The 23,457-nt window shown below is 38.1% G+C and overlaps 1 long non-coding RNA gene across 8 annotated transcripts in view; it reads right to left on the reverse strand.

The window, feature by feature from the left end:
- Positions 1-23,457, reverse strand: part of LOC103549425 (uncharacterized) — a 148,091-nt gene that overhangs the window by 92,236 nt on the left and 32,398 nt on the right. For all 8 annotated transcript variants that reach the window (XR_544533.2, XR_011532319.1, XR_011532318.1 and 5 more), the window contains exon 2: positions 7,041-7,179. This is a non-coding gene — a long non-coding RNA (uncharacterized lncRNA). The remainder of the gene's footprint in view (positions 1-7,040; positions 7,180-23,457) is intronic.

The following is a 23,457-nucleotide window of genomic DNA, read 5'->3' on the forward strand; positions in this document are numbered from 1 at the left end:
GTCAGGAATTTAGAAGCCAACTAACTGTTTTTTCTTGACTTTTCTCATGTATAGACATTTTAGGTCTTTCATCTTTTAAAGCTGTATTTTTCTGAAAGAAAGAGAGCCTCTGAGAAAAATAGCAGTTCAATAAATAAGCTATTCAATCAATACAGTGATACTAACCTATATCATAAGAGTGACAGGAGAATTACTGTCTATAAAATATTCTTGTGAAAGGTTTGCAATCAGGGCATACAGAGAGAACGTGATGTACGTTGTTTTAAATGACCTATTCCTCAAATGAATCTTCCAAGTAAAAATAGAAGAGTAGATATAGGATTCCTCACAAGAGCAATGTACAAATTGGATATGGTAAATTCCCTTCCGAGCCTCAATCTAGTTCACTATTCATTCCACACTTACTTTGTGCCAGGCACTGTGCTTGGTCCTAGACATATAAAGGGGAGTGAGACACACTCTCTGCCCTCAAATCACAGTCCAGGTTACATTCAATGTAAAGAGTTTAATGAGGATATGAGGAAGAATTGGTCAGCTCAGCCTGGGAGATAAGGAGAGAGTAGAGAACAATATGGTCACGATGATGGAGAGAAAAGGAGACGAAGAAGGATGAGGGGTCTTAGGGAGAGGACAAGCACATTCAAAAGACAGCAAAGCATGGAAAGAGCAGGATGTGTGGGCAGCAGACGGAGCCTTCTCAGGACTCAGGGGATGGGGGGGAGGAGCACAGACGCGGTAGACGGTGCTCAGGCTGTGGAGGGTCTTCAGTGTTACACACAGGAATTTATTTAGGTCACATAAATCATTTGTATTAATCCAGCACAATGGTATAAAGTACTTTGGTAGCGCCTCATTGCTAAGAACAAAAGACGCTTCTGTCTCCTTTCAAGTTCACTAGCCTATTAGTGCTAGACTCTGCACCACATAATTTGCTACATTGTGGTCTTCTAGCAGAATCGACTTGATAACAGTCCTTTATTGTTTGAATAAAAAGAACTAGAAATGGAGAAAGAAAAAAAGAGAATTGAGGAAGGAATACAGTTTGATATTTGGTCTTTTCTCCATTTTGCCGTTTCCCTGATGGTGGAGGGGAGTGTGAGAAAGGTGAAGATGTCCCCCTTGCCTCCCTCTCACACCCTGGAGAAAGCTGGAAGTCCCAGGAGAACCACCAGTCAGGGCTTGAGGATCACTCTAGGATGTGGGGCAAGGGCCTGTTTCTTGCCTGGAGTTGCTGAGAGCTGGCTGATTTTAGAGCTGAGGCAAAGCACGCAGGGTATTCTGTGGCCACAAGAAGAAACACGTTATCATGCTCCTTGGTGCTAAGGATTTTGCAGGAGTTTGGAGAGATGTCAGGCTGCCTGCAGCAGCTGCCCACCAAGCCAGAAAACACACACCTGAGAGGGCATATGGTATACTCTCCTGAAGGGGGGCTGAAGGGAGATGGGAGCATCCTCCTCTGGGGCTTCCGCTGGCCTGGAGCTGGGTGAGGGGAGCAGGGATGAGAGGGCACATCACCCTTCTAAGACCAATGGAATGATGGGGAGCCTACTTCCTGCTGTAGCCAAGTGGAGATATGATCTCCAGACATGAGCAATTCTATACGTCAACAGAGTCTGATGGAGAAGCAAAATTAGCCAAGAGAAAGGGGCTCACCTCCTTATCTTCAAGGTGTGGACAGCTGCCCAAGGGGACTGCTCTCTCTCCCTACCCCACCCACATTTATGCCCTGAGGGGCACAAGCACATGGGACAGGAAGGAAAAAGATGGAGGGAGAGGAGGCCACATCATTTGGTGTCTTTCTCTGACCCTACTCAGAAGGCAGGGATAGAAAATTTACCTGAGATGAGACTAAGATCTTAACAGCAAGCTTAGACTCCCAATCACTGTGCTGGGACTGAGATATAATTAACTGAGAAGTCTGTTCTCTTTCCCTTTTCTTCTCCCACCTAGTAACCTGGGTTTCTGAATTGCAACCAGGAGTCATGATTAACATGAAAAGAGGTACTTGGAAGTGGGTGTTGCAAATGACAGACCCTAAGGTGTGGGATTGGCTCAGTCAACGAGAGCTGTGGGCAGGGAGGCCTCAGCTTGGCTCCAGCTGGGAAGTTGGCATTCCTGTAATACAATAGGAAAGCTACTTACTAAACCTGCTGGTTAAACTGTCACCTATTGTATCTTAGGGTCTCAAACATGCCACTTGAGGTTTGTCTTGACCATTGCTAGTGGCTAGTGGGGATTTGGGGCTGGAGCTTCTTCTGTGGGTCAGGGCAGATGCCCCTCAAAACAGGCCCTGTGCAACAGAATAATAAGCAACTGATTAGGACAAGAAATTTTTTCTTTTCTCCCCAAAGCCCCAGTACATAGTTGTATATTCTAGATGTAAGTCCTTCTAGTTCTATGTGAGCTGCCACCACGGTATGGCTACTGACAGACGAGTGGTGTGGTTCTGTGCCTGGGAACCGAACCTGGGACACAGAAGTGGAGCACACTGCATTTAACCACTAGGCCATCAAGGCTGGCTCAGGAGAAGGGATTTTTAAAATTTAACATGGTGGCAATACATTTGGATCATTTTTGTATTGTGTAACTGTGTTTGGGACTATGCCTTTACATGGTGCTCATTTTAGTCACCCTGTGTCACTAGGTAATGCAGTTGAGCTGCTTTGAGATGGTAAGACTGAATGAACGATTTCACTGAGGAATGAAATCTCAGCCTAGTGCATATGGTGGCCACAAGATAAACTTCATCTCCAGACTTAATCCATCTCAGAAACTTCTAGGGGCAACTTTGAGAGACATTCATAAAGGAACTTGGGCCTAGACTGCCCTATTATTAGCTCTCAATTGTTACAGTCACAGAAATGGCTAAAGGAGTCCTGCAAAAGGAACAAATGGGACTTAGCTAGTGTGCTGGTAATCCCTCCCAGGCGAGAGCCACAATCACACTGCAGGTTGACCATTACTAGGGCTGTTAAGTCCACTAGATTAATAGGATAAAACCCCCAAAATGGGGAAGTGCTAATCCTACACCCCCAAGTTGCTGCGCTTTGAAGGGGGAGATGTCTGCTGCTGTGATCTGGTCAACTTTAAGGGCATTATACTGACCACTGTACTACTGGGCAGAGTCACTTTGCTAATTAAACAGCACAGGATGCATATGTTGGGCCACTCCTCTTCTCTTCTCTTTCACAGGCCTGGTGTGATAAGAATGCTATAGGGGCCCTAAAAAGCTTTCATCATCTCTTTCTCTTTTTCCAGATTTTTTTCTCTAACAGAAGCAGGCCTGGAACTACTACCTTGTTGAGAAAAACTGGAGACAAGCAACCCTAGGCATTAAGGGAGATCTGCTTGTCTGTCTGCTCTCTCTGCTCTCCTCTCTCTTCTATCATAGGTGCCTCTGCCGCTTCACTCCCACTGGAGTGTGAGTTTTGGAAAGCATCATTCCTGAGAGCCTTTTGGCCTGCTTTTGTATTATGTCATTTGGGCCCGTCTGGCTTCAGTTAAAAATATTTCCACAAACCTGGGGTTATTTATGGAGGTTTGAGGTCAAACTCCAGCTTTGCCTTGCTTCTTTGTTTGTTTGTGTGTGTGTGTATGTGTGTGTGTCTGTGTGTGTGTGTGTGTGTGTGTGTGTGTGTATACATTCTCTTGGGGATCTTTTTGGAGGAGTTACTGGTCAAGAGCAGGATTAAGCTTGTGGTGGTTTTAAAGAATGCTGTAAATTCTTGGACACTCCTCCCTTCAAAAGATGGAGACTAATTCCCCTCTCTTTGATTGTGCATTGGACATAGTGACTTGCTTCTAATGAATAGAATATGCCAGAAGTGATGGTTTGTGACTTCTGATACAGAGTCATAAAATGCATGTCACTGCCACCTTGCTTTCATGGATTGCCCATTCTGGAGGAGGTCAGACATCAGGTCATGAGGCCACTCAAGCAGCCTGTGGACAGGCTCACATGGGAAGGAACTGAAGCCTCCCACCAGCAACCAGCATCAACTTGCCAGCCCTGTGAGGGAACTGCCTTGTAAAGAGACTCTCCAGCCCCAGTCAAGCCTTCACACGAATGTGGCTCTGGCCAACATCTTGACTGCAGCCTCATGAGAGACCCTGAGCCAGAACTGCCTAGCTAAGCCACTCCTGAATTCCTAACCCACAGAAATTGTGATGATAATAAATGTTTAATATTGTTTAAGCTACTACATATTGGGCAATTTGTTACACAGCAATAGATAACTAATGGTGATTTTAGTACTTGAAATGATATGATATGATGCTCTAAGATAAACCTAAAATGTGGGAGAGGTTTTGGAACCAAGAAGCAAGAGGAAGCTGACAAGACTTTGAGGAAAGTGTTGATGGCCTTCGAGGAGCCTACTGGTGAAGCCTTACAGGAAAGTAAGAAAAATGTTATTGGAAATTAGAGAAGAGAAACCCGTGTTACATAGTGGCAGAAAGATTAGCGACACTGTTACCTGCAGTTACATGGCAAGGAGAAAATGTACTAATGAAGTGGATTATCTAGCTAAGGTGATTTCCAAGAAAAGTGTTGATGGTGCCACCTGGTTTTTTTTGAACTGATTATAATCAAATGTGAGAGAAGAGAGATAAGCTAAAGAAAAGACTATTAAACATAAAGGATCCAGGATTTGCTGGTTTTCAAAATTCCCAACCTCTCCAGATGGCCAACCATGCTAAAATTAAGAAGTGGTCTTATATAGAGAGCAAACCCAGGGCACTATCAGAAAAATTTGTAAAAATGAAGCTGAGGAAGTACCTGTAAAACCCTTTGATTAGATTTCAGAAAAATGTATAGAGGTGCCCCAGAGAACTTTCAGTTGAGAAATAAAGCTTCTAAGAAGCTTAGAGTCTCTTCTCTCAGCAGTCTCATCAGAAGCCCAAATAGAGAAGGGCATATCTCAAAAATATTCATGGGTGTGGCTTTTGTCTAATGGCAAGAACCCTCAATAAGAGTCATAGGAAACCCACAAGTTTTAAAGAGAATTTCATGGCAGAAATACCATGAGCTTGGAATGAAAGGAACAGTGTGGTACAAAATGAAAAAAGATGTTTGGGTTCCCAAACTTCTACAGGCAGGAAGCAGGCTTATAAGACTACTCAACAACAAGCATTGCCTACCCTTCATAAAAGGGGAAGGATGACTCAGAAGGTGAAGCCAAGAGATCTGGGTGCAAGGCCAAAAGGTATGGAGGATTATTCCTAGGCTTTGATTCCCAGTCAAGAAACTACCAACTAGTGCTCTGCTATATCATGGAATTTCTATGGACCTGAGGCTCTTGTAAGCCTCCTGTTTTTACCCTTTTTGAATAGTAGTATCTATAGCACTTATCCAATGTCTGTCCTACCATTGTGCGTTGAGTATTTGTGGGGCAAATGACTCGTCTCTTTTGTTAATAGGTCTTCAGGTCAACAGAAACCGTATTTGAGCAAGTGTGCTTAAGGAAGACTAGAGGAGCCTCATCCACACCTGAATCTAATATAGATGCCATGATCCTAGACTTTAAGCTGATGCTGTAAAGGATAAGACTTTGTGTGGAGAATCTTGGGAATGACTGAGCATATGTTGCAAATGTGAAGAATGTAAATAATTTTTGGCTAGAGGGCAAGCTATGATGCAAATTCTAGAATACTCCTCTCTTCAAAATGTAAAACCTAACTCCCCTCCCTTTCTATGTGGGCTGGGCTTAGTGACCCACTTCTCATCAACAGAATATGGCAAAAGAGATAAAGTATGACTTCTACTACATACCGGGGTAATTTGTTACACAGCAATAGATAATGAATCCCCTTAATGAATAGAGCACTCCCCAATTAGTGTCCTAATGCTATTCCTAAATACTCTGTAAATAAAAATGAGAATCTGGTATAATTGAAATCACCACATTTTACAATGAATAGTCTCTCCCTTCATTTGGGACAACTCATAAATGATCCATCCTCTGTAAATTCTTCATTTCTTCTCTCTATGCCCACAATTTTAGTGTTGAGATTGTTTCTATATTTGGCACCCAGACTAATATGAAGTCTTCTTGAGAATTTCTAAATGACCATAGTAACTTGCATATAGTAGGTAATTAAAATTGTTTATTACCCTCCAAAATGAAATCCAGAACAGATATTACACATTTTTAAATTTTAAATAAATAACATAAGAATGACTTTTATATAGCAGATATGCCATAAATATTGCTTGCAAAACTGACTGATTGACTAAACATGATTTACAGAAGAAATGTTAAAAAGAATAAAGAATGTAAGAATAGAGAGTTTTGTTCAACTGGGTAAAGCTAGCACTAAAGCCAAGAGCTGGATCAGTGTGAAAAAAAATTAGCAAGATGTTATTGAACATTTCCAAAAAGACACGATACCATAATGTAGGAGTAATGAGGACAACTGACAAAAGGAGCGAAATATATGGCTTGAAAGGAATTCAGAGAAAAATGAATTCTCTTTTTTCTCTTCATTTCCAATCTTATTGCTTAAAAAAAAAGCTCAATCACATCTTTTTTCCTAGTTAAAAAAAAATGTATATTATACGATTTTGAGTTAGAAGATAGAAAATTTTCCATAAAAGAGGTTATTTATCTCCTTAATAAGTTAAAAATATGAATAATAATCCCTTACAGTGGATGGTGCTTTATAAATCACATGGGAGTTTTCACATGTTATCTAATCTATCTTTTGCAACAATCCTATGAAGTAGGCATAGCAGGAGTTTTTTCAATTGCAGATAAGGTAATTAAAGTTCAGAGAGGTTAAAGGATTGGCCTAAAGTCACACATAAGCTAAGTGGCAGAGCCAATACTTAAACCCAGTCTTCTGACTCCAAACCCAGCACTTGCTCACTACATCACAATGAAAAACTGAGTTAAATACATGGGAAAGTCAATTCAGTTTATCAGTGAATGAATGATCTGCAAGCACAGCAGTATTTCCCAGGAAACCAGAGCCATAAAAGCTTCACCTGGAACAAACTGCCCAATTTCAGAAATACAGGCCACATAAAAACCATACCCTACCTGAAACTAGGAAGGAAACCTCAGAGCACTGCTGAACGATAGGCCAGTCTCACAGGGTGTCTTCCTTTGACTTGATGAAGAGGAGTACTTTCAGTCATCATTACTGTACTGACTCATTTTCTCATCTAATAGATGTTGACTATGGGCATAAAAAGAGAAAGTTATTCTTTAACAAGTTTATCCCATGTTTAAAACTTTTTTCAACTTTTTCAATGACTATAACTTTGAATCAGCATAACCCCTATATTGAAAATCTATCACTTTTAGTTAAAAAAAAACCCACATGCACATTGTATTGAAAATTACGCAAGCATATGTCATAAGTTGAATATGTGATCACCAAAAGAATGATTTTAGTGATGTGGGATAAATCATAAAGGGTGATAAACATAAGCCAGGGGGAATCATAAGAGGGATTCCAGAGGAAGGAAATAGGATATTGAAGGCAAAGCGTAGGAATGACAAGATCATAGGTAGAAGATAAACATCAAATGAACTTAGGTGGAGCAGAAAGGGGCTTGTGAGACCGCAAAATAAAATGCGTTTTTTAGACTACTTGGTTAAGGATTTTAGATACTATCAAGCACTTGGAAATACCTGATCCAAAGAGCTAATGAAAATGATTAGAAGACTTATCTGGCAGCTATTGATAGGATGAATGTACATTTAGGAAATCCAAGAGTATAGTAATAAAGTCCTGTAAAGACATTGAAAATCAAAGAAATATGTTTTTATTTTTATTTATTTATTTATTTTTGAGGAAGATTAGCCCTGAGCTAACATCCACCACAAATCCTCCTCTTTTTGCTGTGGAAGATTGGCCCTGAGCTAACATCTGTGCCAATCTTTCTCTATGTTACATGTGGGATGCCTGCCACAGCAGGACTTGATAAGGGGTCTGTAGGTCTGCTCGTGGGATCCGAACTGGTGAACCACGGCAGCTGAAACAGGCACATGAACTTAACTGCTACACCACCAGGCTGGCCCCAAGAAATATAAATTTTAAATAAGAGCTGGAGGGAAGAAATGGAGTGATGTGGTAGCCACCATTTTAATCAAGGATCAAACTTTATAACACTAACAGCAGGACATTCTGACATAGTGTACCTTCTGATATGATGTGAAACATACTCCAGTATTACTTGGGAAGAAATCTTCTCAAAATGCTTATACTGAATCTAAAGAAGTTAGATTATAGAAAATATAAAGACAAAGAAGTTAAATCTCAGTAGGAGCAAACAATTTAGACAAATCCAGAATGTGGGATAGTCTATAATCATCATGGAAACAGCATGAAAGAAGGAGTTGGAGAACTTGTTCCAAAGTCCAAAATGACAAAAATTAAATGCAATGTATGCATTCTATTGGATTCATGTTTTTTAAAAAGCTATAAAAATGTATTTTAGGACTCGGAGAAATTTGCATGCAGACTAGATATCAGATGATTTGGAGAGGAGCTGAAGAAGAACTTAGAAATTACATGGTATCACATATTCACTTTACAGAAGAGGAGACTAAGGCCCAGGGAGTTTACAAGCAACTTGTCCAAAATTATGCAGATAATTCAGCATAGATCAACTTTAAATTCAGATTTTCTCTTTCCTAGTACAATTTTCTTTGCACAAATAGAGACAGATGCTATTTGTATAAATAATGCCTATTGTAGGAGAAAACAAAAGTAACTAACCATATAGGAAATAAGGAAAGCAATGGTGCTTCTTGGATGTCTTTTACAATGGGGTTTATTACTTTTCTGGATGAAGGGCTAACTTGTTCTCCCCTTAGTGAGAAGCATCTCCAGCCCCAATCTTTTTTGCAGTCCTTGTATTGCTCACTGCCTTTTCAATCCTTTAGAATTAAATTAAAAGACTTCTTTTTCCCTACCAGTCCAAGAATTAAGCCACAAAAGAAAGCACGGCAGAAAGCACAAAGGATTCTATCTTGTTCCTCTTAATTTTAAAATTGTATGCTGCCTCCCAGAGAAATACAAGTGTAATGAAATGCTGGAACAAGAACAAAGATGTACAATAACCCACAGCCTACAACTTTTGTGATTTGGGTCCATTATTGTCTCTATCTCCCTCCACAGCTGATATTCAGTTCTTTTCAGTACTGAGAGAAGGATGGTCATTTGCAGATGAATACATTCCCACAATACAATACTTACCCAAACAGAGGTAGGCAAAAAAACCCAAAAAAACCCTACCACAATTAACAAAATTCTCTTTCGTGTTATAAAAGAGCTGACTAGAGCTGTGGCTATGCTTGTTTGTTAGTTACTGGCTGGTATTTTTGTTTACTTGCTTGCTTGTTTTGAAAGAGAGAGAAAGCTTTTGTTCTTCCATTTATTTAGAAAATAATTGTTAGAAATACATACATATGATCAATTCTCATTTATGCACTAAAATGACAAGAATTGACAAAATTCAGTGATATTCCACAACAAAAGAAGTTTTTCATTTCAATACACTTTTTGGCCAAATATTTTATTTTTAAAACAAAATTAGCTTTAAAAAAGTATCCAAACATATTGATTTTAGTTTATGTGCTCTGCTAGATACTCCCTAGTCAATAATATTGGCATTTCTGAAAGGTGACCTAGAGAAACAGAAAAGAGAAAACAAAAAGCCTGAATAACATACAAGTTTTATAACCAACTCTCAGAAGGGTTAGTCATAGATCTGCAAATATTTAAACTTCTCATTTGTCTCAGAAGTCTGTCCTCTGATCTAACCTCTCATGTTATGATTGAGTCCAAGGTATAAAGACTAATTAATATGTCAAGTCAAATCATAGTTGTCCTCAGTTTTATTATTGAGATGAAAAATATCAATTATCAAATAGCCATAGAGGAACACTGGGTGACAGAATTAAAATATAGTAAAGTCTCATTATTCTGGAGAAAGAGGAAGTTTAGGTATAAAGTCGAGACCTAGCTAGACGTAACTGATTTGACGTAATAATGAAAAAGATAGTGATGCTTTATGATCTCCTGGAACCCAAGAAGAATTTTCATAAAGCAAAATGCAGATGGGGTCCTGAGGCACAAGAACTGAATAAGCAAGAACATTATAAAATAATCACACCCAATTCCACTTTTGTGTTCCAACAAAAAATGGTATCCTTGATGATGAGAAGGACATGGAAGCTTTGAAGATGTTAAGGAAGGACTGTCTCTGCATATCTCTGCACTTCCTCTCTCCAGAGTGAAAATCCAAGAAAGGGGAACCATATCTGTTTTACTCATTTTATTCTCAAAGCCTAATTTATTGTCTGAAGAATGGGTGGCACTCAATACATACTGGTCGAACAAAAAAATGAAGAGAAGGGCACATTTAAGAATATTCCTAACATCTAAAGCAAAAGAAAATTGTAGAAAAAAGGGAGACGTGATAAAGACTTTGTTAAGAAACCAGAAATAAATCCACAGAGAAGTAATAATAGAAGAATTTTTTAATTGACGTGATTCTGCAGATCTAACAAAGCTTACCAGGGGGCCAGCCCAGTACTGCAGTGGTTAAGTTTGCATGCTCCACTTCAGCAGCCCAGAGTTTGTGGGCTCGGATCCTGGGGGTGGACCTACACAGCGCTCATCAAGCCACGCTGTGGGGGCTTCCCATGTACAAAATAGAGGAAGATTGGCACAGATGGTTAGCTCAGAAACAATCTTCCTCACCAAAAAAAAAAAAAAAAGTTACCATGTACCAGGTAACTATTGAAAAAAGACCACAGTCTACACATGATTCAATGACATTTTAAACTTCAAAGATAAAGAAAGAAATCCCACAAGCATTTAGAAAACTAAAATAAAAAATTTAAAAAAAAGTGACCTAAAATATTTCCACAAAAGTAATATCAACAGACAACAGTCTTCACCAAATAGCATTCACCAAACTTTGAGAGAAAAAGATTATGTAATATACAACCAAATTGCTGTTTGTGTACAAAGAGAAAGGTATTTTCAGTTATACAAAGATTCAGAACATATACCCCTAAAGTTACCTTCTTGAAGATATTTACTTGAAAGTTTAGTTAAGGGGTTGAGAGGAAGATTAAAATAAAGAAATCAAGATTGAGAGACTATGAAAAGACTACAGAGAACATTGAAAGCATTTGAATATATATTGTCTAAATTGTTGTTGAAAATATGATAGTAAAGCATAAAAAAGTCTAAAGTAATGAAGTAATGATTTAGAGAACAAATGTAAAAATAAAATTGTTGTATAACATTGATAATACATACACACATAATAGAAATAACAATAATGTGAATCTAAAATAGTACGTTATAAAGTAAGGAAGTCGATAGAATATTGCTAATATATTGGCCAATAAGAGAACCTAAAGACATTTCAAAAAGCAAAAACTAAATGAATCATATTCTCAAACAAGTATACAATAAATCCAGAAATAATTCTTTTAGTTCAAAAATTTGAAACACTTAGAAATATTAAAATACCAGGGCTGGCCCTGTGGCATGGTGGTTAGGTCCGGCATGCTCTGCTTTGGCAGCCTGGGTTTGCAGGTTAGGATCCTGGCGCAGACCGACACCATTTGTCAGCCATGCTGTGATAGTGACCCACATATAAAGTTGTGGAAGCTGACACAGATGTCAGCTCAGGGCTAATCTTCCTCGGAAAAAAAAAAAAAAAAAGAAATACTAAAATACCATCACAAAGCAAGGATGGTTCAACCATTAGGAATTTACTCAAATATTTTCCATACTAATAAGTCAAAGAAGAAAAACCATATAGGTGGGGATGGTTCCCCACATTCTTTCTTCCTGTAGCAGACATTCAATTCTTTGCCACAGAAGAGGTCAGCCACGAGGTTGGGTGAAGACCTTACAGAATGGCAGACAACCTCCATGTCTCAGACTTCTTCCTACTTCTTGATTGCCTGTCCTTGAAATTACTAGTTAAGCTTGATACTGGGCAAGATCTCGATTCATGTGAGTCTGACTTGATGACTTAGTCCTTTGTGTTATATTAGATTACAGATTAGGATTTGATGTCAAGATAGCTGCCTATCCATTTGTGTAAAGTGGTGAAAGCTTTGAGGCAAATTACAGATAAATCTTACTAATGAAATTGGAGGAATTCAGAATTTGTAGGAAATAGACTTGGACCTCAGGCGAATGGCTAAATAGATCATCAGGCAGAAAGTAACAAGTAGCCACCAGAACCAGTTTAAGCTTTAATGGATCAATGGCAATATACCTCAGTGAAAATGTTTTTGCAAGCCAATCAGTAGGAACCGCTTGCTTCTGAAAGTCATCTAGTCAGGAACAGACTCATTCTAATAAACCATCTCCGAGTGCCAAGCAATTAACAGTCTCACCCAAGAAACCATGCTTCTACAGATGATGCCAGCTCATTGACACTTCCCAAAGTTCATCAGTCCCTGAACTCCAAGCTTCCCCAAAAACTCTATATGAGATCAGTGGTCTGCTCTATTCAGAGTCCTGTGTCTGACCAGCATAGCTCTCACATCATAAGCAAGAAATTCAGCTTTCTCTTTTCATTCAGGTTTTATTGCTGGCATCCTCATCATTTAACATTACTTGAGGTCCCCTCAAGAACATTTTGAAGACCCTCACTTGGCAGCATTCCAGGGGACCCTTGAACCAACAGGAATACTCACTGGGCCCCTTGTTCCCAAACTGTTTTGCCATCTGCTGTCTGGTGAGTCAACAATGATCTGAGCTCTAATTTCATTAAGCTCTTGTTGTTTAATTTTCTCATTTTAGGATTTGTAACCAGATTTGAATAAAGGAATTAGGACTATGTCTTTGTATAACATAATTAGACCTTTTGCTGTAAAGATATATCATTTGATAAATATTTGTCATTTTCCTGCTGATTTTTCCACTCCTTGATTTTTTCTTTCTTTCTTTCTTTTCTTTTCTTTTGGAGTTTGTTTCTCTATATGTACAGGGGTCTTGTTTCATGTTTTTGTTTTGTCCTAGATTGTCTTGCTACTTGTTAAGTGTATAAGGGAGTGTTTGATAGCAAATGAGTGGAGATATAGGCCTGATAGGTCTCCAGTACAATGCAAGCAGACCCTGACTACTAACGATGGAGGTCCAGAACCAACTAAATAATTTGTGAGCCCAGAGAAAAAGTTTAAAAATTATTAAGAATTTCAAGATAGCAACAGCAGAAAATTAAAGCAAATGCAAGGTCCCTCTAAGCATGGGTCCTTGTGGGACTGCCCAGGTCTCACACCCATGAAGCTAGTCTTGTGGAGGTCCTTTAGATTGGCAATCAATTTGTGAAACAATGATTGGTCAATATTTTCATTGGATTCTCTTCAAAACCTGTCTTGTTCATTTGTGAAAGTAGATCACTTTGTTTAGTCCATATTCTGGGGTCTATGATAGTCAGGTTGTCAACAGTTCAGCCTCTTTCTAGCCTCTTCTTGGTTGGAGAACTTGAGACAACATTCAAAAGTATACAATTGGACTAATCATAATGCCTTCCTTTCTTGTTTGTAATGGATTTGTCTGTATCAGTGGCTCTCAATTGGGATGATTTTGCCCCCCAGGGGACATCCGGCAATGTCTGGATGCATTTTGATTGTCACAACTCGGATACTGTAGGTCAAGGCCAGGGATGCTGCTAAACATTCTACAATGCACAGGATAGTCCCACACAACAAAGAATTATCTGGAGAATCAATAACAGTGGTAAAGCTCTGGACAATCCCTGCTGGTCTTTCCTGCAGCTTTGGCTGAATGAGGACCAAAAAAAGGGACGGAGAATAAATAATTTCCAAGCTTTCAGGAAAAGATTGATTGTTCTGTAGCCATGGAGGCATATAGCCAATCACGGACAACCCCTTGATTTTGGAATTCAGCCACTCAGAAATAGATTCACTCCAATAAATCTGCCTCTGAGTGCCAATCAGTCAACAGCAACCTTATCAAAGTCACCAGACTTCTACAGATGATGTCAATTCATTTACACCTGTGAAAGTCCACCAATCCCTGAACTCTATGATTCAAACAACCCTATATGAGATCAGCAGTCAGCCCTACTCAGACTGTCTGACCAGCAAAGCTCTCTCTAATTATTGTAAGCCATCAATTCAGCTTTGCCTTTTTATTCCACATATTAAATAATGCTCTCACCATCCTTTGACAACATCCATGTCCTCATGGTATGCTCCTTATGACCACTTGAACGACGAAGAAAAAAACCTCGTCTGGTTTATAGATGATTCTGCATAATAATGCTGGCACTAACAAAAGGTAGACTGCTGAATAGTACATGCCCAACTGGGAATGTTCTGGAAGCACAGTGGTGAAGGGAGATCCTTCCAGTGAGCTAAAACTTTGAGTAGTATGTTTATTATCCACTTAATCCAGATTAAGAAATTGCCATACATACAGATCCTCACTGATTCATGGGCAGTGCCTAATTGTTTGGTTTTATTGTCAGGGACTTGGAAAGAATAGGATTGAAGATTAACAATAAGGAAGTCTGGGAAAGAGATAAATGAATGGACCTTTATTTTTTTTATTTTTGTTTTGTGAGGAAGATTAGCCCTGAGCTAACATCTGCTGCCAATACTCCTCTTTTTGCTGAGGAAGACTGGCCGTGAGCTAACATCTGTGCCCATCTTCCTCTATTTTATGTGGGACGCCTGCCACAGCATGGCTTGATAAGCAGTGCATGGGTACACACCTTGGATCTGAACCAGGAAACCGCAGGGCCGTCAAAGTGGAATGTGCAAACAACCTCTGAGCTACCAGGCTTGGCCCCCCTACGTGCTTTTCTTACAATATGACCTTGACACTTTTCCCATCAAACGATGGGTCTATGTCCCCTCCTTTCAAACTTGGGAAGGCTTTGTGACTGCTTTGATGAGCTAAGTGCAACAAAAGTGATACAATTTGACTTCACAAGCTAAATCATAAAAATGACATACACTCTCAACTTGTCCTGTTAGGACAAAGGCCTGTTAGGCCTTTGGAGCCCTCAGCAACCAGGTAAGAGGGCTGAGGCCACTAGGCTGTGAGAAAGCCCAGGCCATAAGGAGAAATTATGCGTAGATTTACCAACCAACAGCCAGCATCAAAGGCTGGACATGTGAGTGAAGACACATCCAGATGACTCCATTCCCCAACCATCAAGACACTCTCAGGCTTTAAGTTTTCCTAGATGAGGCCCCAGACATTGAGGAGCAGAGAAAGGCCATATCTGTTATCTTTATAGCAGTGATCTATCTATCTAAAATAGCTTGTGATCTATCTAAATTCCTGATCCACAGGACCCATCAGTATAATAAAATGTTTTATACCATTAAGTTCAGGGTGGTTTATTATGCAGTAATAGACAATAGAACAACATTTGAAATCTGGAGGTGGAGATTTCCATACAAAAAAATCTAAAACATGCGGCCTTGACTTTGGAACCAGGCAAAAGCTGGATGGCTTTGAGGAGAGTGTTAGTAGGAGACTAAAGGGCTTTGAAGAGGCTTTTAACAAGTGCTCGAAGTAAGGAAGGAAAATAGTAAGGGAAATGCTACTGGAATACGGAGGAAAGGGAAATCTTTTTACGTAGTGTTGGAAAGCGTGGTAGCATAGAAAATAGAAAATGTATGTGAAAAATTTAATGATATAGCTAAGGAGATTTCCAGGCAGAATTTTAAAAGTACCACCTGGTTTCTTCTCTCTGTCTATGATAAAATATGGAAGGAGGGAAATGAGTTAAAGAATAAGCTGATATATGTAAAGGATCTAGGGCTCACTAGGTTCAAAAATAAAACTCCCTCTCACCCCTAGTAAGTTCCAAGCAAAGGTCAAATCCAGAGTAGGGTTGAGAGACCTTTGTTAAGACCTCAGAAAAATCCCAGGCCATATCTCACAGAATCTTTCAACAGAGAAAAGGCTTCTAAAGATCTTAAGGGCTTCCAAAAATCTTACAGGCTTTTCTCATAACAATCTCACAGGACCCCAAAGGAGAAAAGCGGTTATCTCAAAATGATTTGTTTGTGGCTTTTATCTGAAGAAGCAGATTATATATTGATACACAAAAGCCCACAATGTTTTTAAAAGAATTTACCAGCTTTGATCAAAAGAGAAACAGACAGTGAGAAATAAAGAGGTGTTTGAACTACTATGAGCAGATGTAGGCTAAGTTTACTCAGGTGCAAACACAGAAAACTTCTTATGGCAATGGAAGGATGACTCAAAAGGCAGAGAGAATGGGGCCATGACTCCAGGGGCAGAGCCAAGAGTCATGGAAAACAAATTCCAGGAAGAGGGCTGAGATCTATTCAAGGAACCGGGACGTGTGCCTGGCTGGGATTCAGAATAGCTATGGACCAGCGACTGCTGTGTACCTTCTGTTTTCCTCCTTATCTATAAAGAGTTCTCCTATGTCTATCCCACCATCACATGTTAAGCATATAGAGGAGATATAATCGCACTAATTTACAGATCTCCAGAGGGAACAGTACTCAAGGAACCACATCCAAGGAGCCTCATCTACACCCCAAGCAAGATCCATGACTTTGAGCTGATGTTGTAATGAGATAAGATTTGAGGAGATCCTAAGGGAGAGGATGAGCAAATGTTACATGTGAGAGGGATGTGAATTGTGACCAGAAAGTGGCCAAGGATGGATCTATTGTTTATCATGGGTAAAATGACACACAAGTGTGAAATTCATAATTCACATTAAGTTCAATTGGTTCCTTAATATATCAGTTGTGTTGGAATAACTTTACATGTTTAAACGAGGCATTGCATCAGAATTGACTACTTGAAGGAACAATTAGTAGTTTGACAAACAACCTGATCAAAAAATGGGCAGAGGATATGAATGACATTTCTCCAAATAAGATATACAGATGGCCAACAGGCACATGAAACAATGTTCAACATCACTAATTACTAGAGAAGAGCAAATCAAAACTGCAATGGGATATCACCTTACACATGTCAGAATGGCTATAATTACCTAGACAAAAAATAGCAAATGTTGGAGAGGTTGTGGGGAAAAGGGAACCCTCATACACTGCTGGTGGGAATGCAAACTGGTGTAGCCACTGTGGAAAACAGTATGGAAATTTTTCAAAAAATTAAAAATAGGAATACTATATGATCCAGCTATCCCACTACTGGGTATTTATCCAAAGAACTTGAAATCAACAATCCAAAGAAATTTATGCACCCCTATGTTTATTGCAGCATTATTCACAACAGCCAAGATGTGGAAGCAAACCAAGTGCCCTTCTACAGATGAATAGATAAAGAAGATGTGGTATATATATATACAGTAGAATACTACTCAGCCATAAAAAAAAACAAAATCATCCCATTTGCAACAACATGGATGGACCTTGAAGGTATGATGTTAAGCAAGATAAGCCAGACAGAGAAAGACAAATACTGCATGATTTCACTCATATGTGGAAGATAAACACATGGATAAGGAGAAGAGATTAATGGTTACCAGAGGGGAAAGAGACTGGGGAGTGGGTGAAAGGGGTAAAAGGGCATGTATGTATGGTGATGGATAAAATTTAGACTACCAGTAGTGAGCACAATGTGGTCTATACAGAAATTGATAAATAATGTACACTTGAAATTACACAATTTCATAAACTTTTATGATTTCAATAAAATAACTGAAAAAAAGAGAAAGAACAGTTAGTAGTTTGAAGATTGATTGCTTAGCATGAAATTAGAGCAAAGAAAGGATTTATGCATGGGACAGAGTCTGATGAAATCTGATGAAAAGTTCCTCCCCATAGCAGAGAAAGACTCCAGAGAACTTGATGCTCATGTAATTCAGATTCAACTAAACTCTAGAAAAAGTGCACAATTGCTAACATGTTTCTGAAAAGCCTGCTTTTTAATATACTGTGTATATCCTTTTGATAAAGTTTTAAAATATGTATTAAAATCACTGATTAAGCAACAATCAAGTAAAATAATTGTTCTCCAAGGACCTAAGAGATAATATGTAGTATTCATAATACGTTGGTTTGATTAGTTTAAATTTCAAAATAATCAGCCTTATTTTCCTTAATGCTTTGCACCAAGTACAATCCATAGTGACACTTCGTATTTTATGAATTGGTATATAAATAAATAAATAAATGAGATTTACTGATAAAAAAATATATAAATCATGACAATTCACTCTTATCTAAAACTCAAGCCATTCCACTACAACACTCTTTAGTCCTCATTGCCACTCCTCCTTATTAATGAAGATTTTAGAATTTTATTCACATTCTTTATCTGCTCTAACTTTTGCATTCTTCATAACAACATCAACATGGACAACTCATATAATGGCCTAGTCATAAAATTGCTGGCCTTTTCTTTTAAGGTATGCTTTTTGTTGTTGTTGCTGTTTGGTGAGGAAGATTGGCCCTGAGCTAACATCTGTTGCCAATCTTCCTTTTTCAAATTTTCTCTCCCCAAAGCCCCAGTACATAGTTGTATATCCTAGTTGTAAGTTATTCTAGTTCTTCCATGTGGGATGCCACCACAGCATGGTTTGATAAGCAGCGTGTAGGTCCATGCCCAGGATCTGAACCGGCAAAGCAGAGCATGTGAAATTAACCACTCGGCCACAAGCCCAGCTCCAATTGCTGGACTCTGAACTGCAGTCACCTTAACTCTATTTCCAGGCTCTAGTGTGGATCTTGTCTTCAATACAACTTTTCCACCTCAGATATATTAAACTTCTATATTGCACTCTCTGACCACGACTTCCTAACCTGCAGATCTCTCAGACCTTTGCTTCTGCTTCACCTAGTCTTTGGCCACAGAGAAATTCAGTCCCGTTCTCTCCCAGCCCCATCCTTTCCTGACCTTTCTTCCTTCTAACCTGGCCTACACACCAGTGTCAATCATTTCATCAACAGCTCTATTTGTTTATATACTACAATATGATCAAAAAGTCACAATATTGATTTCAAAAACAAGATTAATATGGTTTTGCTTATCTGATACAAAAGAAACACATGTGCATTGGGCAAATATTTCTAAAGCAAAGAAAATGAAAAAGAAAATTAAAATCACCATTAACCACATTAGAAAGAAAATTTTAAGCATTAACCTTTTAAGGTATGTACCTTAGCAATTATTTCTATTCATATATATGCACACACATATTTTTAAAAATATAGATTAGACTATATATAGACTATATATATTGTTTTCTTAAAAGCATGTGGCATGATTTTTTAAAATTCAAATGCTACTCTATAAATAAGATTAATTTTTTTACAAAACTATTATTTTTGAGAATGTCATATTACAAATACCTTTAATACAGAGATTTAGGTTATAACTAGGGTATAATTTATGTAGCAGAGATCTTTATAAACGTTACGGCCAAAACTACTATAATCTCACATTGGTTCATGTCACCCTTTAAAATTCTAATTGTGATTACATTCCTCTCTTGATTAAATATTGCTATATGTAGAGGTCATCTCTTGTTCTAAACATGTTCTGGCAGTTAGAATTTGTCAGAATTTTAAAACAGAAAAGTCTATGTTCTTTTCAGTATTGCCATTTTCTCCAAATGGAACATAATATCACCAGAAATCTCTGTATACTAATTTTCACGGGGACATATTTTCTTTTCATTATCACTACATTCTCATTTTAAAATACACATTACTATTTAAAAAAGAAAAATCTCTGCCCTAATAAAGCCATTTCAAAACCCTCTCTCCCCACCTTATTTAGGTAGGTACAAAAAGCATACAATAAAACTAATTTAGATTAAAGAGAAGAAGGGAGGAATCAAAAAAACCAAGCTACCTTACAAGAGTTGAAAATAAATGGTAGAATATTTTTAGACACTGGTTTTTCTCTTTAAAGTACAAGAGAACACAAGGCCAGTAGTTTTCAAATATTTTTAGGAGCATTTTTTTTTTTTTTTTTAAAGAACTGGGTTTTTTTTTTTTTTTTTTTTTTAAGATTTTATTATTTCCTTTTTCTCCCCAAAGCCCCCCGGTACACAGTTGTATATTATTCGTTGTGGGTTCTTCTAGTTGTGGCATGTGGGACGCCGCCTCAGCGTGGTCTGATGAGCAGTGCCATGTCCGCGCCCAGGATTCGAACCAATGAAACACTGGGCTGCCTGCAGCAGAGCGCGCGAACTTAACTACTCGGCCACGGGGCCAGCCCCTAGGAGCATTTAATTTGCAAAAGGAAATGTTTGTACAATACCAACACATAAAACACATGAAGCGGGCTGCTTCAGCCCACGCCCAAGCGAGCAGTTGAAGCCCTGGCTGGCCTCTGCTTCACCCTGTGGTGACCCTTGAACCACAACTACCAGGGCTCTGGGGAGCAGGTATTGAAGAAAAATGTGTGATTAAACACTTATCAGTGACATAGTATCAGCAACAGATGAGTCTCAGCAACTATTAAAGAATATGAATATATTGTTCTGCTTTTATTTTTTAATGTTCAAATTTTAATATACAGTAGTTCTATTTTTAATTTTTTAAGGAACTTCCATGCTGTTTTCCATAGTGGTCGCACCATTCTACATTCTCACCAACAGTGTATAAGGGTTCAAATTTCTCCACATCCTTGCCAACATTTATCTTTTTTTTTTTAATAATAGCCACCCTAACAGGTATGAGGTAATATCACATTGTGGTTTTAATCCAGAGATCCCACTTCTGGGTATATATCCAAAAGACTTGAAATCAGGATCCTGAACAGATATCTGCACCCCTACATTCACTGCAGCACTATATACAGTATCCAAGATATGGAAACAACCCAAATGTCCATTGACAACAAACAGATAAAGAAAATGTGGTATATGCATATAATGTAATATTATTTTGCCTTAACAAAGAAGGAAATCCTGCCACTTGTGACAACATGGATGAACTCAGAGGACATTATGCTAAGTGAAATAAGCCAGTCACAGAAGGAGAAATATTGCATGATTCCAACTACATGGGAATCCAAAATAGTCAAACTCACAGAAGCAGAGACTAGAATGGTGACTGCCAGGGGTTGGGAGGAGGGAGGATTGGGCAATTGTTTTTCAATGGATATAAAGATTCAGTTATGCAAGATGAGTAAGTCCTAGAAATCTGCTGTACAACATAGTTAGCAGTATGGTATTGTGCACTTTAAGATATAAGACGATGGATGTCATGTTAAAAGTTCTTATCAAAAAACAACATTTTTTGGAGGTGATGGATATGTTTAGTATACCTTGGCTGTGGTGATGGTATCACAGGTGGATGTATATGTCCAATCTCCTCAGGATGTACACATTAAATATGTGAAATTTTTTGCATATCAATTATACCTCAATAAAACCAAAAAAATCAATATAAAGGATTTTTACAATACAATTTTGTTTTCATGTACATGAATATGTGTTACTCCTGTATTTTTAGGAAGAACTTAACTTTTCAAAAAAAGTTTTACAATAGAACCCTGTTTATCAACAAATGAATAGCTCAAAGTTTCTATAAATTTTTATCACTTCCTTTCACTCTCAAATGTTTCCTGACTCGGATAATAAGTTTGCACTTTATGGTTAAGAAATTTGAAGTGTTGACACCTTCAGTTGATCTTTTATACAAGCCAAAACATTATGAATTGAAAAAATAAGAGTGCTGAAGTATCTGATGAGCTCAGAGCAAAAGCAAATTACACTAAACTGTCAATTCTATTTTTTAAAATAAACTGTTGTGTTAGTTCCAGTTTTCTGGGAAGCAGATGCCAATATGACATTAAATGTGGGAGGATTTTATAAGGGAATACTGTGAGAGAAAATGGGAGGGATCTGGAGATGGCTGGGAGAGTTGTCAGATTGCGATGGAAGTCTAACTCCGAGTGAAGGGGAGAAGAAGGAAGTTGCATAGAAGAGACCTAGGCTGTGACTGGAGAGTTGTTGGCATATCTCACGGCCACCTCAAATGTGTAAATATCTCAGTCCAAACATCTCCACAAGCACTATCTTTTTGCCACCATTCAGAGTATTTTTCTACCACAATCGTCAAATCAGCTGCCTATGATTCTTTTCAATGTTTCACCAAATTTAGATGCTGCAAAACTGCCTTCTAAATTTTACTCATTCCTGGCATAATATAAATTCATCCAGTTAAAAGTTCCTACAAGTTGAATTCTACACAGCAGAATTAGAGAATCTGGAAATCAAAGCTCATACAGGGACTTGTCCTTATTTAATTTGTTCAGTACTTCCCTTGCTTGTGAGGATAAAGTTCAACATCTTCTATGGTACATCGTGTGATTTAATAATTGCACTTTTCCAAAAGTTTCAAAAACTGGAGGTTTGGGTTCTCCATTCACTGAATACTTTGATTAAAGATCTCAAACTGATTTTGAATAAATGGAACGAAAATTTGAAGGACCAGTTTCCAAAATAGTCCCATACGATTGTGGTCGCTCAGGTTGATTCACAATAGTTCTTTAAAGGTTCAAACATTTCTAAAGTTTGACTGATGATGGGTAAAGAGAGAAAGTGTATACTTTCTGAAGTATGTTTAATAATTCAACATACACTTCATTGTAAAAACTTTGTAAGTTAATTGCCCTCTGAAAACATGTATGTCTACATTTTGACAACCAAAGCTTCTACTTAGATTGGTAGAATATGAGAGCTCTGTTTGGATGCAATTGCACTTTATGTGTATTTCACAACCAATTCCTAGCATATTTGTATTCCATGAAATAGACAAAAAAGTGAACCATCACTGGAATTAATTTAACTGGTTTTACATTCGAATCATTTGATGACATTAATATAAAACTGGCAACATTTGGCTATTTGTGAAGTTCTGCTAATGAAGCTAACATGTTCACATTCTTTAATAGTTTCTCACTTATCTGTCTCCAACACTATACACTGATAAAATTAACTATCACTTCACTTTTCATATCTACGCATGAAAATAAAAGAAAAAAAATTACTTTGGAAAAATCATGTTTTGATCTAGATGCAAAAATCATGCTTTCTAGGGTAATGTATAAATGCACATTCTGAAAGTGTAGGTGTAAAATCATCAACTTTGGATACAATATTCTTCAAATAACTACTCACTTTTGAAATAGATGATACTGCTTCTTCAGCAGATTTGGGTCTCTTGGTTTTCAAGTGACCAGACATGGCCCCCATGTGGGTTACAATACTGACAAACATTTTGTGCAAAATACAATCTGCTCGTCATCAATTTCTTTGAGAAAAGAAATTCTGTACTTAATTCTTTATTAAATAAAGCATGCACTTTCTTTATATCATTACTGCTGAAAGAGTGCATTGGAAAACACAATCTGTTAATCAAACTATAAAGTAATTTCCTTATACCATAAATGACAGTAGTGAAAAGTGTTTTCAGTATATCCTATGTGCTCTAGAACAGGACTGTTCAGCCTCTATTTTCT

Source organism: Equus przewalskii, chromosome 24, assembly GCF_037783145.1.
Source record: "Equus przewalskii isolate Varuska chromosome 24, EquPr2, whole genome shotgun sequence".
NCBI classification, from domain to species: domain Eukaryota; kingdom Metazoa; phylum Chordata; class Mammalia; order Perissodactyla; family Equidae; genus Equus; species Equus przewalskii.